The 16,346-nt window shown below is 41.9% G+C and overlaps 1 protein-coding gene across 2 annotated transcripts in view; it reads right to left on the reverse strand.

Moving 5' to 3' along the window:
* The window catches only part of nek7 (NIMA-related kinase 7), a 56,419-nt gene extending 40,288 nt beyond the window's left edge, over positions 1 to 16,131 (reverse strand). The window contains exon 1 of one of the 2 annotated variants that reach the window (XM_035653377.1): positions 15,789 to 16,131. The gene's annotated coding sequence lies outside the window, so the exon portion shown is untranslated. The remainder of the gene's footprint in view (positions 1 to 15,788) is intronic. The other variant, XM_035653376.1, reaches the window with a different exon arrangement.
* Between the last annotated feature and the right edge of the window lie 215 nt (positions 16,132 to 16,346).

Below are 16,346 nucleotides of genomic sequence, written 5' to 3' on the forward strand. Positions count from 1 at the left end.
ATATATATATATATATATTCTCACGGTTTACCATCGAGAAACTAGTTTTAGGGCCTTTGGTGTCGAGGTGAAGTGAGAGTCTTTATTATCTCGTACTTTTAAAACAAAAAAATGACTACAAATGATCCACAGCCGCTCTCTTCCATTACAGTTAGGCTGCCAGGTGTGAATATATCATTTCTTTGCAGATAAAAACTGGCAAGAACTACAGTATATTTGTAAGTGAGCTAGCCAGAACACCATTTATCTCTCTGACAAAGTAATGGTTGTTTTTCTGTTGAGGAAAGTGAAAAAAACTTTCCCATCCAGACCACCAACCACTCAGTATAAACAAACACTGTTTTCTGACTGTGTTCCATCTAATGTGAGACTCCAGCCTGACATTCTCACAGCGGGCCCAATCACACATAGGTAATTATATGATAGAGGAGGGAAGGGAGAAACAGAGTTAGGCAGAACAAGAGGAGGAAAGAACAGGATATTAACAAGACTATTCAGCAGTTTTCTCCGTGAGCAGTCTTATTTGTTCTCACACTTTCCTTCACACACCTTATTTGTTAATTTGCTTTTTTTCCTTGAGACACATCTCTCGCCCTCTTTCTATCCTACTCATCTCAAATCTGTGATGCATTTTTTGTTTAAGGTTCCTGTGACACACACTCAATCACCAATTGTACTGTGCAAAACTCTATGCATTCTGCTCAACAAGAAACAGACACTGGGTGGAGAGTCACTTTAGGCTGGTTGAAGAGTTGAAGAAGCGTATGGAGCTGAATAACACTATGACCACCAGGGTACATAATATTATGGCTGATCGGTGTATATCTGTAGTACTCTTCATGATAAGTAAAATCAGTGACCTTTTCAAAAGGGGGAATATGTAAGGATTTTAGTTTAAAACATTCAAAAAGTAATGAAAATGATCAACAGAATGGTAAAATGGGTAACAGTGTGCAACCTGTAATACAATATACTACACACAATACTTTTTTAACTGTTAGGGCACAGAACTGTTTGCCTTTATACAATCACGATGAGCCTTTAGCTCAACTTTCAAAGGGCACCCCAAAAAAAAGTACAAGCTGGCTTTTCGCAACACGGTGGACAACAAGTCGTCCAATCTTGACATGAAAGACTTCTCTTCAGTCAACTTGGGCAAAAGCGGGAGAAGGCAAAAGTGTGCAGGGCACAGCAGGGATGGGGCAGGACAGAGTGGGACAGATGCAGAACTGAGAAAAATGCCAGGAGAGAAAAAAGGAGCTTGTTAGCCCTGATGTGTTCGTGGTCCTGTGAGAGACAGTGTGGAGCTGTGCACCACAGAAGTTGGCAGTGGCTTTAGCTCCTCTTTAATCCCCATTTCCTCCCTTCTGCATTATTCATTTAAAGCAGGAGAAGAGGCAAAACAAAGAGAGGGAGCCGATTATTAAAAGGTGGATCAAGGCATACTGGGAGGGAGGAGGGGGATGAATGGGGAAGTGGAGGGGAAGGGTCCCGGAATTAAGCGGTCCCAAAGAGAAGAGTGCTAAATCAGCTCTCGATCCGAGGACAATAAATATGAATACAGACTGATGAGCTTCGGTCTAAGAAGAAGAGAGAAGAGAAGGGCAAGAAAGGAAGTGAAGAGAGGGGTGGGGGGTTAAAAAAGGAGAGGGGAAAAATTTAATGTGACACTATCCGGCCTGGGTGTAGGATGTGAGGGAATCAAAGGCACCTTTGAGGAGCCAGAAGACGACAGTGAAAGTACTAGGAGAGTGGTGTCCATGATTACAAGAAGTGGAGAAATCTTTGAGTCTGTGCTCATGAAAGCCCACCCCAGGCCTCGTCTCAAACCCCTGCTTGACTAACACTGATGATACAGAAAGAGGAAAAAAAAAAAAGAAAAAGAAGAGAGACGAAGAGAGCCACTAATGATGGAGGGGTCCGGATACTACAGAAGCAGCGCACTCTCCAATTCATTTTAATCACTATTCAAAATCATTAGCCCAAATGTGCCAGCACTCGTGTTCATTGGACTACGAGCCGAGAGAGAGACGGAGAGTGGGAGAGGACCAACTACACCTCAGCATGTGAGCCAGTCTTTGACGTCTTTGAGAAAGACGGTCCAAGGCTTGATGGAATAGAAAATGAAGAGAGGAAACTTTATTGTCTCTCAATCTAAAAGAGAAAGCACAACAAGAAGAGAAAGGGAGAAACCTTTGAAAACAGGCATTGCAAAGCCAGCCAAGCACACTACAGAGTCAAATCATTTAGACTTTTGTGTTCCCCAAATCTGGCTACAAAAGCATAAAGTTAATCAGGGAGCAACTCCGCATGAGAATATTACAGAATCTCAAACAGTCAGACAGAAGACCCAAACAACAACATTGACATCAAACAGGATTCAATATTTAACAGGCAGAACATGGCTGGATTAATGGTTAGGTCTCTTTGTACAAAGTCTGTGCATGTTGGAGGCGGAAATATACAAATCAATGTATCTGATAAAACTCAATGTGGCCTTTCAGGCTCTTCCAAATACAGCCTTCAAAAAACTGGATTTTTGAGGCTAATACAGATGTTTGAGGGTCTAAAAAAAATATATGATAACATTATTGTTACTGTTGTAAACACAGAAAATAAGCAAACATGTTTTTATGTGGATGACTTAAATGTGGTTACTTAAAAAATGTGTCCAACATATGTACTGAGTGGGACATTTTACAGTTTTAAAATAAACAGACACATTCAGAAATGACTTCAAACATACCTTTGGCATTTTTTGAACTTACTGGCAGACATACATGCTATACTATAATTAGATAAAACTGTCTGATATATCCGCCCAGCCGACATACTGGTCTAGTTCTACTTCCAACTAAATGTGAAGGTGTGTGCATAGATGTTTTTAGTAGTTTGATATGAAGTATAAAACATTTATAAACTGTGATGTTTTTGCTCTTTACATGTATATATATGTGTATATATTTAAGTGCGATATCTTTGTACAACTCAGACCTTCACCCTCTCCCTAGCGGAGGGAGCACAGCGAAATGATAAAAAGGGGAATTAAGACAAAGAAAACCGCTGAGGTCCATAGGGACTCTACAAGGCCAGTGATCCATAATGCTGCTTCCTAACTATTTATAGGCCTCCTTTACATTTTTCACTTTCAAATTTTTATAGGCTAATGATTATTTCACTGCAGAAGTAAATAGCACAGCACAAATAGCCTGGGCTTCATGTGAGGCCTAAATTGATTTATTCCCCAGCAATCCAAACAAACTAGCACAGCGCTCTGCTCCGGTGTGTGTACATTTCACCTACTGCCGCCTCTGTAAAACACATCTGCACTATCACCTGACCTTCCATGAGCCAGTAATCCCATTAACAACACCGGACTCTCCTCTGTCTTCATCTGTGTGTGTGTGTCTGCGCGTGCACCTGCACATTTGTCCCCTCCTAGCTTGGTTTTCCTTTTGCGTTTTCAGCCGCTATGTATAGTAAAGATGTCCACCATTGAGAAAAGAACTCAAGCACATGCAGGTGTCAGCCACTCTTTTCCCCTCTTTCTCCTTCTCCCTCGCTCTTGTCCTCTCCACCTCCTCCCCTCCGTGCTCCTGTGTGCTCTGTTGCTCCTGTGTGTTGTGGACACGAGCTGGCACGTGGCTAAAAGCCCAGGCCACCTCTCCGCTCTATTGTCCTGCCCACTCCACAGCAGCACTGACGACTCTCTTGTGGCGAGGGACCCTTTGTTGCCAGCCTGTCACTTCAGCAGGTGCCTTACAGCAAAAGGCAGGAGGCAGCCAGCCAGCCAGCCCGCACCGCTTCGTTAGTGCAGCGCACCGTTTGATGTGCTCATTACATCAGCCGGAGCCGGCAGCCAAGGAGGATGCTAATAATCACTTGAAAAACAAAAACATTCCACTCAAGCTTGTAAAAGATAAACTCCAATTTCAATGATAAAAGGAGAGTGACAGACAGCCATGGTACCAGTCAAAAAAAGACCGTCAGCCACTCTATGCCTCTCTTTTTTTCCTCACCTCCCTCCCTTTCCTAGGTGAAACCGATTCATACTGTCAATCACTGAGAATAAACAAGGTATATTGACAAATTGCTGACTGTGTAAGGTAAGACAAAATCATGTGGGCAAAGTATGCAAAAACAGAGCTGCATTTAAGACAGCTGTGTGATCCCTCAGAAACCAGCTCAGTGTGAGAAGAAGCAGGCTGTGTGAAGGAGAGAACCCCCCAGGCATTGAGGAGAGGAGACCCTGGGGGTTTGGGCTATGCTTGCACACCCTCACTACATTCACAGCCTTTCAAAATGCCATATCACCATCACACCTCAGTTAAAATAGAAACTGAATGCATAATATGTGAAAGGAAATCAAGAGCACTTAATTTAGACTGGCTGATCTAGCTGCAAGTGATGCTATACGTTTTTAGGGTGTTTGAGGGTCCTTTAATCATGGATGTAGTTCCAAATCCAGGCAGCTTTGAGAGCAGAATCAATACTTTTACAGTGCCATGAAGTAAAGTGCACTATTATAGACAATTAATATTTAGCTCAACGTCAGCAAAGACAATTTTTTATTTATTTATACAGTTTAAAAGTTACAGTCAAGTTAAGTTCCTGGCTCTTATTTAGGGCTGCAACTAATGATAATAGTATACTATAATATATAATATATATATATATATAGTATATATATATATATATATATATGTTTTCTTTTTATTACAAATTAATCTGTTGAGAATTTTCTCAATTAATCATTTGGTCTATTAAACAAAAAAATCACAACATCCTCATCTCATTTTGTCCAAAACCAAGAAAAGCAATTCATTTAACTGTTTGGCATCATTGCTTGAAAAATTAAAAGGTCAAAATAAATTAATCGACTAATTATTGCAACTCTAGTCAGATTTCTTTTTTTATTTTAAGAGAAAGCAGTACAGTCACAGACAGTTGAGTGACAAGTTCACATATGCCATTTTAACGTGAAGTTAGTCTCGGTAGTTAGAACCATTCAGGTTGCATCACCACATCACCGTAAAGCACAGTACAGTGGGCCCTTTGTATACCGTTACACTGTAAGCTACCAGACAGCAACAAAATAAGAGTGGAGCAAAAACAAATGCTCATGTATTCCATCATTTACTTATTTGGTTATTAAAGCAGTTATGTTGGCTATTTTTTGTGACACACACCTCTCAGTTCATCTGAACCTTTGAACCAAATATCCACACCCAAATTTGCACACCACAGCATAGCGAAGATCCCAAGGCTTTAGGTTGCGTTAGTGCCCTGTGGCAACAACTCAGGGTCTTTCACAATGCAAAACAGAGCGTTGCACAGCAGAGCCAAGCTTCCAGTGCTCCAGGACCAATAAGGGCTTTGTTTGTTAGCCATGTCACTTACTGACCACCAAATTAGCTTCATCACCTCTGGCACCAGGATATCGGATGTGACATTCTGTACCACAGGGCTGGGGTTCTGTTTGTCTGCAAGGCTAGAGGGCTTATAGTAAAAAAAAAAGACATAAAATAGGGACAAATGAGGGAATTTCATGAAAAATAAAATAAGGGAATGCCACGCTCACTTTTTTGTTCTGTTTTAAATAAAGGATTGTGTTACACAGCATTTCCACCAAGAGTCTGGTCTCCATCGGTACAGCTGTGTTTTCTGAAGCCGAACGCCGTGATCACTCTAACAGGATTCAAGAGATGAGAGCATCATCATCTAGGCAGTGTTCAGTTCTGAAATTACATTACCCGTCTTTGTCCTCTATCAATATCTATAAACGGAGGAGATGGAGCTGCAAATAAGGAGGCGGCTTGATGTGGCCCATGTGAACTAAAAGTTGCATAAAAGCAAACCACCAACAGATAAAGAAACGTATGTGTGATGTGGCAGCAGAACAAAAAGAAAATTTAGCTGAACGTGCAAAGATTGTTACAAAGAAGGCTCAATGTTGCCCAATGCTTAATTGTTTACACAAGAAGTGTAATAAGTGTATAAAGGGAGATCACAAAGCTACACCACCGAACACCCTTTTAATCCCATTTTTATTCCCTGGATCCTGCACAGAGGACAGCAGTGACGAAGCAACAACTGCTGACCCATCTCTGTGTTGTTTAGAGATGATGAAGCTTGTCATTTGAGTTTCTCATCTATGAAACAACCATTAAAAAAACATCTGGTGAACGCAGTCTATTTTCCCTTCACACAAAATCAGCAGTCTCTCATACTCCCTTCAAGCAGGTTTTTCCCCCTTCTCCCTGGACAGTTTGAAGCAGTTACCCAGCGTCAGCATCCAAGTTGTCTAACAGGAAATGACAAGAGCAAGATGTCCAAATCATTAGTAATGTGAGAGGAGCAGTTCCCAGGCATGTCTCGTTACATAGTTGAGTGCTAACGTGAGGGCTGAGGGCTCGTGTTGGGGCTTTTCTGGGCCCAAGCATTCACATATGCTCTGTGGGGGACAGGGGGAGAGGACCACAACCCTTCAGCATCTCCACGGTCAGTCATGGAAACATCCAAGACCGTGAACCCAAAACAACCTTAGCTCAACCCTACAGAGAAAGAGACACCAACACACAAAGTGTGGAGCGCACAATAATGTAATACACATAAACTCACACACAGACAAATGCAGGCACAAAATGTAGCTAAAACTGGATGTATATACCGAATACATACCAACAGTGGGCCCATGGGAACGAGGCTCCACAAAAATCAAGCTTTGCTCTGACTCTGGTTCGGTTTCAGACTGCTGTGGCTTCTGTGGTGGGCCCTGTTGGCTGACACACACACACACACACACTCTTCTAACCAGATCCAGAGAGAGCACTGCTACTCAATCAGAGGTCAAATGCAGTACTTCCACTGCATATGAGTGTGTATACACCCATGTCTTTGTCATTCTGCCAAGAAGGATGACTCCTTCCTATGAAACCGACAATAACGCAATTATTTCAGTTGATTCCAGTAGCACAATTTATCCTGGCTTAGGATCACATCACATAGAAATTATTCAGTTTGACCACATATCTACAGAGTGCATCCAAATTAACAGCTCATGGTAGATTTTCTTCAAGGTTTTGAATTTGGAATTAAAAAATATAGAAACTGTGTGATGATTTATAACAGGGGGCGCAGGCAGGCATCCATTGTTAGACATATGGCTCTGTCTTAAAGAGTAGCTGTACCTTTGAGGAAAAACTGAAAATAAATCAGGAATAACGTGACTATATAAAAGCCGGTCGACATTTTTGAAATGTGTAATTGAAAAAATAAAATGTGCTGGCTTCCATTTCTTTATTCCATTTGTCTGTTACACATCAGTATTCTAAGAGGGGGAAATATATGTTTCGTCTATTCTGTGTGCACAGCTCTGAAGTGAGAAATTACAACTCATTATTCTACTGTTTCACTCACTTGAAATTGCGCCAGCGAAGCCAACCACCTCAAAACTGTACATTTGGAGAGAACTTATTATAGAAACATATAAACATGCATGTGAGCACAACACATGCATAGGCAGACACACACACAAGAAGTTCAACGTTTATTTTTATTCCTCAGGCACTCATCCTTCTTTGCACGAGCGCATCACCCAGCACACCGACAGAGAATCCTAGTATGTGTGCGAGTGTGTGTGTAAGGAGCTGACGATCGGAGAATAAGGTTACCCCTAAGGGGTCGCACCTCTCTCCATTCTCGCCTCCTCCCTTATCCCTCCTCTCCACTCTGTGCCTGCAGGGATTTCCCTTTTCAGTTCAGGAGAGATGTCAGACCTGTTCCACCATCCCTCACACAGAGGCTGGACTGTGCCCTCCGTTCACCCAACATCTGTAAAACTCTACAATCAGCCTCATTTCTAGATATCCAGTGGAGCTCCACAGGGCCACAGCTGGATGCAAATGTCCTCAACTCATGGGAAAACACGATTTGTTTATTTTGAACCTAATTCTGAGTGGGAAGCTAACATCTGATGGACGCCATATTAAATCAAAAACATGGAGCAAGTAATAAGGACTTCTGGCTAACAGCTAAATAACTAGCTGCAAAACGCTGCAAAACAAAAGCAGCACAAATGACACTGAATCCAAACGATCACTGGCAAATATTCAGAGATGGGAACAGAGCCCAGAAAAGCAGGAAATAATCAACTGTCAAGCCAGTAAACAGTCACTTTATCTATCTAGCTCATAATAGCTAATACAGTCCTAACCACTCTCTTAATCCTGTCATCAGATGCACCCAACTCCACGCTCGACATCACACAGCCAATTATTGTCTTTCCTCTCTCCCGCCCATCCCTCTACACAACTCTGCTTAAACATCATCGCTCTTCATCAGCACATCTTCCTTCTGTCATCAGAAACAGCCAAAGCAATGACAATTTCCTACTTTAAATTGTTCATATGATACAGAGGAACAGTCACACACACTGCTGCCTTTAATTGTAAGTGAATTTGCTGTTTGCTCGTTAAAAGCTACGCATTTTGTTTCATTTCCAAATGCATCCAAAACAACACAAGGGCTTGGATAGTTTGGCCAACTGAGACATCATTAAGGCTCGTTGTTTTCATTTTTAAAACCTGGACTTCATATCCCTCACAAAAGTTGATTTCAAGCATCGCCATTGGCCAAAAGGGAATATAACCGATTTTCTAGCGATGCTTAACACAAACCCAAAAAATATTTTGTCTGCCATTGATTTCGCGAAGGCATTTGGGTACTCTGACCCAACCCACTTGAGATTTAGCAGGTCATTCATGCAGCGCTTCGACCTAATTAGGAATCTGCTTTGTGTGAGACAACTACAACTATAAATACAGAGGTTTGAAAATAGCAAGATCTCCTACTTATTTACTATGTTAACCCATAGTATCAGAATCTAAGTGATAGGCTGCTCTATAGCAGAACAACGTGACAATATTTAGACATTTTAAACGCCAGTAACCAAAATTGAAAGACAGAAGAGAAGAAAGAGAGCACAAGAGAAGGAGAAAAGCTCCACAACAGGGTCTGAAAGCAGCTCAAGCAGATAGGTCTTCCCTTCCTCCTTCACATATTAGAATATTAATATTAATGAAACTTCCTGTTTGCCCCCCTCTGTTTTTCCCCCTCAGACGATTTGAACATGAAAAACTTAAAAAGCGCAAATTCCAGGAGTTGCGTATCACAGTTTGACCCGGAGCCACACAGCAGACACCAACCATGACAGACTCGCTGTTCAAAGCAAGCGGGAGCTGCTTTCATCAGGGGATCCTAGTGTTTTTTTACAGTGTGACACCACCAGCCAATGCCATCTGCCTTCTTCTAAAATCAGAACTTCAAGATGTGCTTGTGCGTTGTTTTTAGGTGGGCTTCACAACCAAGGCCCAGTATCACGCAGGCTTTTGCTGCTATGCTGCTTGCTGACTGCTGTTTACAGCCAGACCCAGCAGTGTGGCGCAATGTTAAATATTCACTGTTAAACTGTCAAACCAGAACTGGTTGGGAACCTAGCCAGGCATTCACAGTACAGTAACACTGGATGCTCGCTCTCTTCAAATGCAACCAAATCAATCACTTTTCCTCCAACCTATCCCGAATCAGACCACCACACCCCCCTCCTCCTGCCATACACCCACGTCCTGAAAGGCCTAGACTCCTGAGGACCACTTTAAGCTGCTTCAAGTTCATTTTCTTTATCATAAATGCTACGCAAAAATACATTAACATGCACATCGTTTGCACTTAAAAGACACCTCTGCTCTAGGCCTGAGTAAGCCACTGCTGACTCCTGATGCCTGCCTTCAGACATCTGTAAAATATTTTTATTCGATGCCCCAATACCGCACTGGCAAAGGTCTCTCATCCTTGGCTTGGCAGGACTTCTGACAGAGCCAGCCGGCAGCGCCATACAGGCCTAACCCCTGCTGCTCCAGCTTCCTGCTGCTCTAAGGGAGTCAGGCTGCCTGCCTCCCATTGACTGTGGGCCAGGCTGGGCAGGGAGGAGGAGGCTGAGAAGAGGCCCGGGGTACAGAACCCCTGGAGACGGGAGCGGAGGCAAGAATAGGGGGACAGACTGAGAGTCACAGAGGTTATGGGGTGGGGAGAGGGAAGGAGGAGAAGTGGGGAATCTAAATAGGGAAAAAGGGGGCTGGTACGCAAGAAGATGTAGGGTATAAGACGAGAGGCAGGAAGATGGGAAGAGGAGAAAAGATGGGTGGCATGGAAGTGGAAAGGGAGCGAGACAAAAGGGGCTGGAGGGCAGGTTAGGCAGCAGGAGTTGAGGGGAGCTTCTCATTATGACTCCTCCTCCTCCTCCTCCTTCATGCCCCTAGGCCTTGACCACAACCTCAAGGCCCCAGGCCAAACCAAGAGATCAGGGAGACGGTGGAGGACTGCTGTGAGTCAGGGTACAAACACAGACAAACGAGGCAGCAGGAAATTTTTAGCCTGCAATCTCAGTCTTTTAAGCAGTATTTACATATGCTAAGACCCATCTGATAGGTCTATGTTAAAATGAACAAAGCCACTCCAAGTTAAAATAGAAATATACAGCTAAATAGCACTGCATTGAGAAAATATAGCCAGCATCTCAACCTTTGATATTTTGCATGGTGTCCCGCAGTATTTTGCATATTTATCCATGGAGAGAGGAGTGTGAAACTGTAGAGGATATGGACAAAGATTTGGATAACCCCAGCATGAGCAAAATATGATGTTCTAAATGCAGTTTTCAACTAACAAACTTACATCCATGGAACATCAGAAGCATAAAGCTGAAACAAGTAGTAGTAGTAACAGTAGTAGCTCTGCTTTCTCTTTCAGTGGATGCACAATGACGACACGAATATAATTCAACTGAAACTGCTTGCACGGTTTAGCAGTTTAGTCGCTTGCAACACCATGTGTTACATATATTTCCAGTTCTGTAACAGACTGCATGAGAGTATACGGCGGGTGTATCGTACAATAAATAAAAAATCTGGCTTTACACAATTGAAATTGATTAATTAAAGAATCCCTTAGCCGACCCCTAGTCCTAGAAAATAAATAAAAAACAGAGTGTAAAAAAAGCGCACAGGAGACAGTGAAATGTCCCTGGCTTTTCACACTGAGAACGGGGAGGGTAAAACAGACAGTCTGTCAAAACAAGATGCTCTCATACAAATTTGCTCTCTTCTGCAGCAAATCCCGTGTGAAACATTAAGACTCATTTGTGATGAGACTGGAACAAACGCCCATAGCACAGTCAGCAAGCAGCACACACACACAAAAAAAATCTTCCTCCCTCATTCTGTTCCTGAGTGCAAATTCATTCTGCTTTTGTCTCGTCTCATGACAAATGCATACTGTCACTGTCACTGATGTGGTGTTTACAGTGGCATATAGCATCTTGTAATTATTCTGTGAAAGTGAATTTGTATCCTGAGGGATTTGTATTTTTGGGTGTAAATAATCAAAAGAGATAGAGAGGGAGAGGGGACAATTGGAGAGTGATCTCCAATAAAAAAAAAAAAAAGATGCTGCTTTCCAGCAGTTCACAATATGCCAACATGGATTTGGCTTTGTTTAGATGACAACAAACAGCAGCTTATTCCTCAACATGCAGTAACCTACAGACACAGTTCATATATTATAGATATATAGAATTTGCAGTTAGTCCACAAATAGCCTGACTAAAAAGGTCAGTCAGTATTTGACTCTCAAATAAAAAGGACCAAGAGTCCGTGTAACAAATAACTGCAACAGCTACATTACACAGCTATTTCAGTTGAGTCAGTATCTCCAAATTATTCAAACAGCAAACAGCATGCTGTTTCAGTCAAAAATATTGAAATGTTTACACACTTTCTGTATAAATTAACAACATTATTTCTAAGTGGGCCTTCCCAGTTTGCACTGTGAAGAGTCAGGCGTACTGAAGCCATTTATTTCTTCATCTTTTTTCTTTTTTTTTCATGACTGTTTTCTGCTTAGAGGCTCTTTAAGTAGGAAAAGGCCTTTATGGTATCGCTTTAATTAATTCATTACTGTAATAGGTTCAAATATCCATAACATATAAATAGAGTTGTTACATATAAAGCAGGATTTCAGAGCCAACAAACAAAGCTTGAGTAAACCCTTTTTCCAACACCCTTTGCAGTGAAAGAAACCACTGATATTGTGTGGTCATGGCATGAACTGACCTAGGGGCACTGAAAGCGTTTCATAAACTTTAAACAGGGTCCGAGGTCAGTAATTTTTGTTTTGCATGTCTTTGTAGTCTGTTTCCCCCCAGAGCACAACTGAGCCCACTGAGAAAAGGCATCAATGCCACAGTGAAATTGAGAACTTTCACGTGACATGGGGAGCCGCAAGGCATCCTCCAAGGATATTTGAATGCTTGAAACATCAGTGACCCTTCATAAGATAGAACGGGGGATGGATATGAAAAATATTGACTTGCTGGCTGTTTGAGGGGTGTATAAGAAGCTGCTTAGACAGCCCGCTCTCATTGCCAAAGACCTTACTCTAAACTCTAACCAAAGCATGGAAAGGAAAAGGCTCGATTTTAAATTCTTCTCGGGAAGGCATCGAGACGGCATTTTATTTTTCTTGCTTTTGAATTGTTTGATAATACAACAACTAATGACAAAGAAAGTGCACCAAACAATCCTATATCCTAAGCAGTGATCTGTTACCTTTGCCAGCATAGTGTCTGTACAATGCTTGGCCAAGGTCTGTGACATCATGCAAAAGACAGTGCTTAATGTAGCTCAAAAATGGCCTTAGGAAGCATCTTCCTACAAATATGCTTTGCGCAAGAAACAAAAGCTAACATTTTTTGTTCTTTGTGAAACCCAAAGGCAAAGATGACTGTTAAAGTGGTCAGATGACAAATGTCTCATCTGATCTTCAATCCAGCAGAGGGGCCAGCTCCAGGGCTAAAACAGGAAACTCTCACAGGATAGAGCGATTTGGTAAATTCCACTGCGCTAAATCACTGCTTAGGGTGCAGCAGATTTCTCCACACCAATGAACGGCATTTTAGGTCTCAATCTGAATGTCTTAGTGGTAGAAAGTCCAGCTGCCCTTAAAACTGCACTGACAAAGAAGATACAGTATGCATGGCCTAGGCCAACATGTACTGTATGTAGATGAACCCGAGCTAAATCACAGCAAAAACCTTGCAAATGTACATTATGTGCTTGTTTCTCGTGATAATGGCGCCTCTTCCTAAATCAAGTAAAACAACTCGGGAGGGGAAACAGTGAGGTTCCTCTTTCTATGTTTTTTATTTCAGTCCATCTGTCAAGCTAAACACAACTGATCACTGCTGCTATCACCACTTTCTAGTCTACTACCCTTATTAACCTTGTTTAATCCAAACAATAGAACCAGGTAAAATAATAGAGTTTTGCCAAGGCCTGTCAAAAGTAATCCACCTCCCATCAGCTGAAATTCAAAGCGGGATACACTGGCAGAAATCCCTCTACACAGAGACCGATGCAAACATTTGGCAGCCATTTGCTGATCACCCGGTTCGTGACACATTCCTTGATAGTCAACTTCACAGAGCCAGCCGGTGTTCATCTCCATCACCTGATGACGCTGGCAGAGTCAAGCCTGTTGTCTTTGACGATGATCGAATGTGGCAGCAGAGAAGTGAGTAATAATTGGGTCAACAAGGTATGTCAGTTTCCACTAACTCTCGTCTGAATCATCTCTCTGCAGCGTAGCCAAACGTGATAGTATGACGCCCGAATTATTTGGCTGTGATAGGCAGCGACAGCAACATCGCACGAACTACTGTTTTCAACCTGTGTGTGACCCGTGTGTGGTTAGGCCTAGGAGAGGCGAGGCTCAGCCTACATACCTGTGTGAGTTTTTATTTTTCTTGCTTTCTGGTTGCCTTTGGTTTGTATTTCCTTCTTATTTTTTTCCTTAATTACTTTATGTTTTAGAGCTTATTTCTATTAAAAGATGAGCTTTACAAAATGGTGCACTCAAGTCAACTGTAGACGCAATCACTCAAAGGTTTTGCAATTACCATTCTGACTCACTAAAAAAAGCAGTGAGTCACAAGAAAAAAATTTTTTCCTGAAAAGAAAATACTTTTCGATGTATTTTTCATTCAAATAAACCATGTCTTTACAAGTACCAGTAGTTCTCTCCAAATAAACCCTGTCTTCCAGGCAATAACTCCGATGGTGTTTAACAGCGTGAAATAGACAGCTGGAAGCAGCACTTGAGCCAAGTCTTTTTCCAGGCAGAGATAGTGCGGAAACAATACACACTTTAACTGTAAGCACACTGACACAATTTCCACTGAAAATCAGCTTAGAAATCTTACTTGCAAAGCGTGTAATGGTTTTTGAGAAACACAGAGGAGGCCTTGTGTTAGTCTGGTAACGACTATGTATTTCCACATCAGTGAGGGCTGGAACTGAACTGGTTAAAAACCAAAATAATTCAATAATAACATCTATTGGCTCTTCAATTTTAATTCATTATATTCATTATTAAGACATGATATGATCAAAAGATTAAAGATTATTTATTAAACCCATTCATTGTTCATTAGATGTATTGTTCCATATGCCCATAAACCCTAGACGCTCAACTTCCAGCTGGTCTTGAAGCCCAACACAAAAGTCAAAGTCACTTCTTTCCCTCTCATCACTTGATGTTGGCATGTCGCAGTTTAATTCAACATTATCCAGTGTAGGGATAATGGTGCCAGTCAAAAGATTTGATCACCTAAATGATACTTTCATCAGCTGTATTTAAGCATTTGATTTTGTTAAAATGTGTCCCATTCTTCATAAACGAGGCACTTTTATTTGAATTAACAATGATTGTGGTTGGACAGCAGAGTGGACATTCAGGTTAGTTTAAGCAAATACAGTGTGTATGTGTTTACTGCTAGTAACTGAGGTCTTCTACTTGGGAATAAGCACTGAAGTCTGCAACTTCTGTAGTATGTAAGTCAGTTTATAGGACACAGAAACACATGAAGATGTCCATTTAATAAACGCTTTAACTTTGAAACTCTAAATCAAGTAGATGTGGAACAACAGTGTGTACCTACAGGCCTGTAGATTTATAATAACAAAGCCTGGTGTTACTTGTTGTACTCACTCTGTGTCAGGATGTCTCTCTTTTTGTTTGTCTCTCACAATCCATAAGTTAAAAAAAAAAAAAAAGCTCGCAGGGCTGGATGAATGTTTTCCTGTGGCAGATATATCACTTAAGAGAAAGTTTACATTAGACAATCACAAACACGTGTACACTGCAAAAGACAAGTGTAACAACACAGAGCAAAGACAGACACTGCAGCTGCAAACGTGAAGACTTACAAGGAAGTAATGATGCAAACGATAATGAGTCCTGTAACTTCACTGTGGCTACTGTCATGTGTCCACCTCAGATTTAACCAGCACACAGGGGCTTTGTCACGATGTTAAACTTAAAAGGAAAAGTCGCCCTTTGGCACAACGTTACAACCCCACTGTTACCTTTCAATGACTGTGTACTTTCAAAGCCAGTGAAAGTTAGCACCGCGGCGTGCTAGTGTGCTAACAAGCTAAGCTACAGTTAGCCAGCGAACTTCGCAGAAACTTTTTTTTTTTTTTTTCGCAGCGAGTGTCAACACCGCTCCGGCACAACAAGCTGGGGCGAGTTGCGAGCTTTTGCTGAGACTGTCAACTCCCCAAACACAGTCAAAATGTTGGTTTAAAGCTGTTTACAAGTGGTTAGTCGTCCGGTGTTATAGTACAGTTGCGTAAGTTCACTGTCAGCTAACGGGGTTTCTCACTTCTTACCAGGAAGCTGTTCCTTCTTCACGTTGAGAGTTTCTCCTGATGGTTATGGCGGTTCTCTTTTGTTTTTTGACTTTCTCTTTTTCTCTCCAAGGTCGCTCCAACCAACCACAAAAAAAAAATAAAAAGAGTCGTCGGGCCTCTGTTCTTGCGTGGCACTGTTGCCTGAGCGCTATAAAAGTTTTTTTTTTTTTTTTCTTGTCAGAGAGAGAGAGAGAGGGAGAGAGAGAGAGAGCCCTTGTGCTGCAGAGCCAGTCCCGATGTGTGTACGTGTTTTCAGACAGTCTCTCCACTAGGCCCCTCTCATCGCCACACTCCTGACCCGTGTGCCAGCAATGTAAACAACCCAGCATTCCCGGAGCGCATGGGGAGGGGCAAGTGTCAAACAGTGCAGGGAAGCTGTCAAAATACCGCGAGATTCAACAGAGAAAGTCCAACTCAAACCAGCCTCACGCCCCTCATTTCCATTTTTTTATTTAGTTTTTTTCTTGTTCCCGTTAAGAATTACCTTTATTTAGGAAGTACTTTCCTGGAAAAAAGAAAAAGAAAACCTGTGTTACA

Source organism: Morone saxatilis, unplaced genomic scaffold (genome assembly GCF_004916995.1).
Source record: "Morone saxatilis isolate NCDOM2014 unplaced genomic scaffold, NCSU_SB_2.0 Contig12, whole genome shotgun sequence".
Lineage (NCBI taxonomy): Eukaryota > Metazoa > Chordata > Actinopteri > Moronidae > Morone > Morone saxatilis.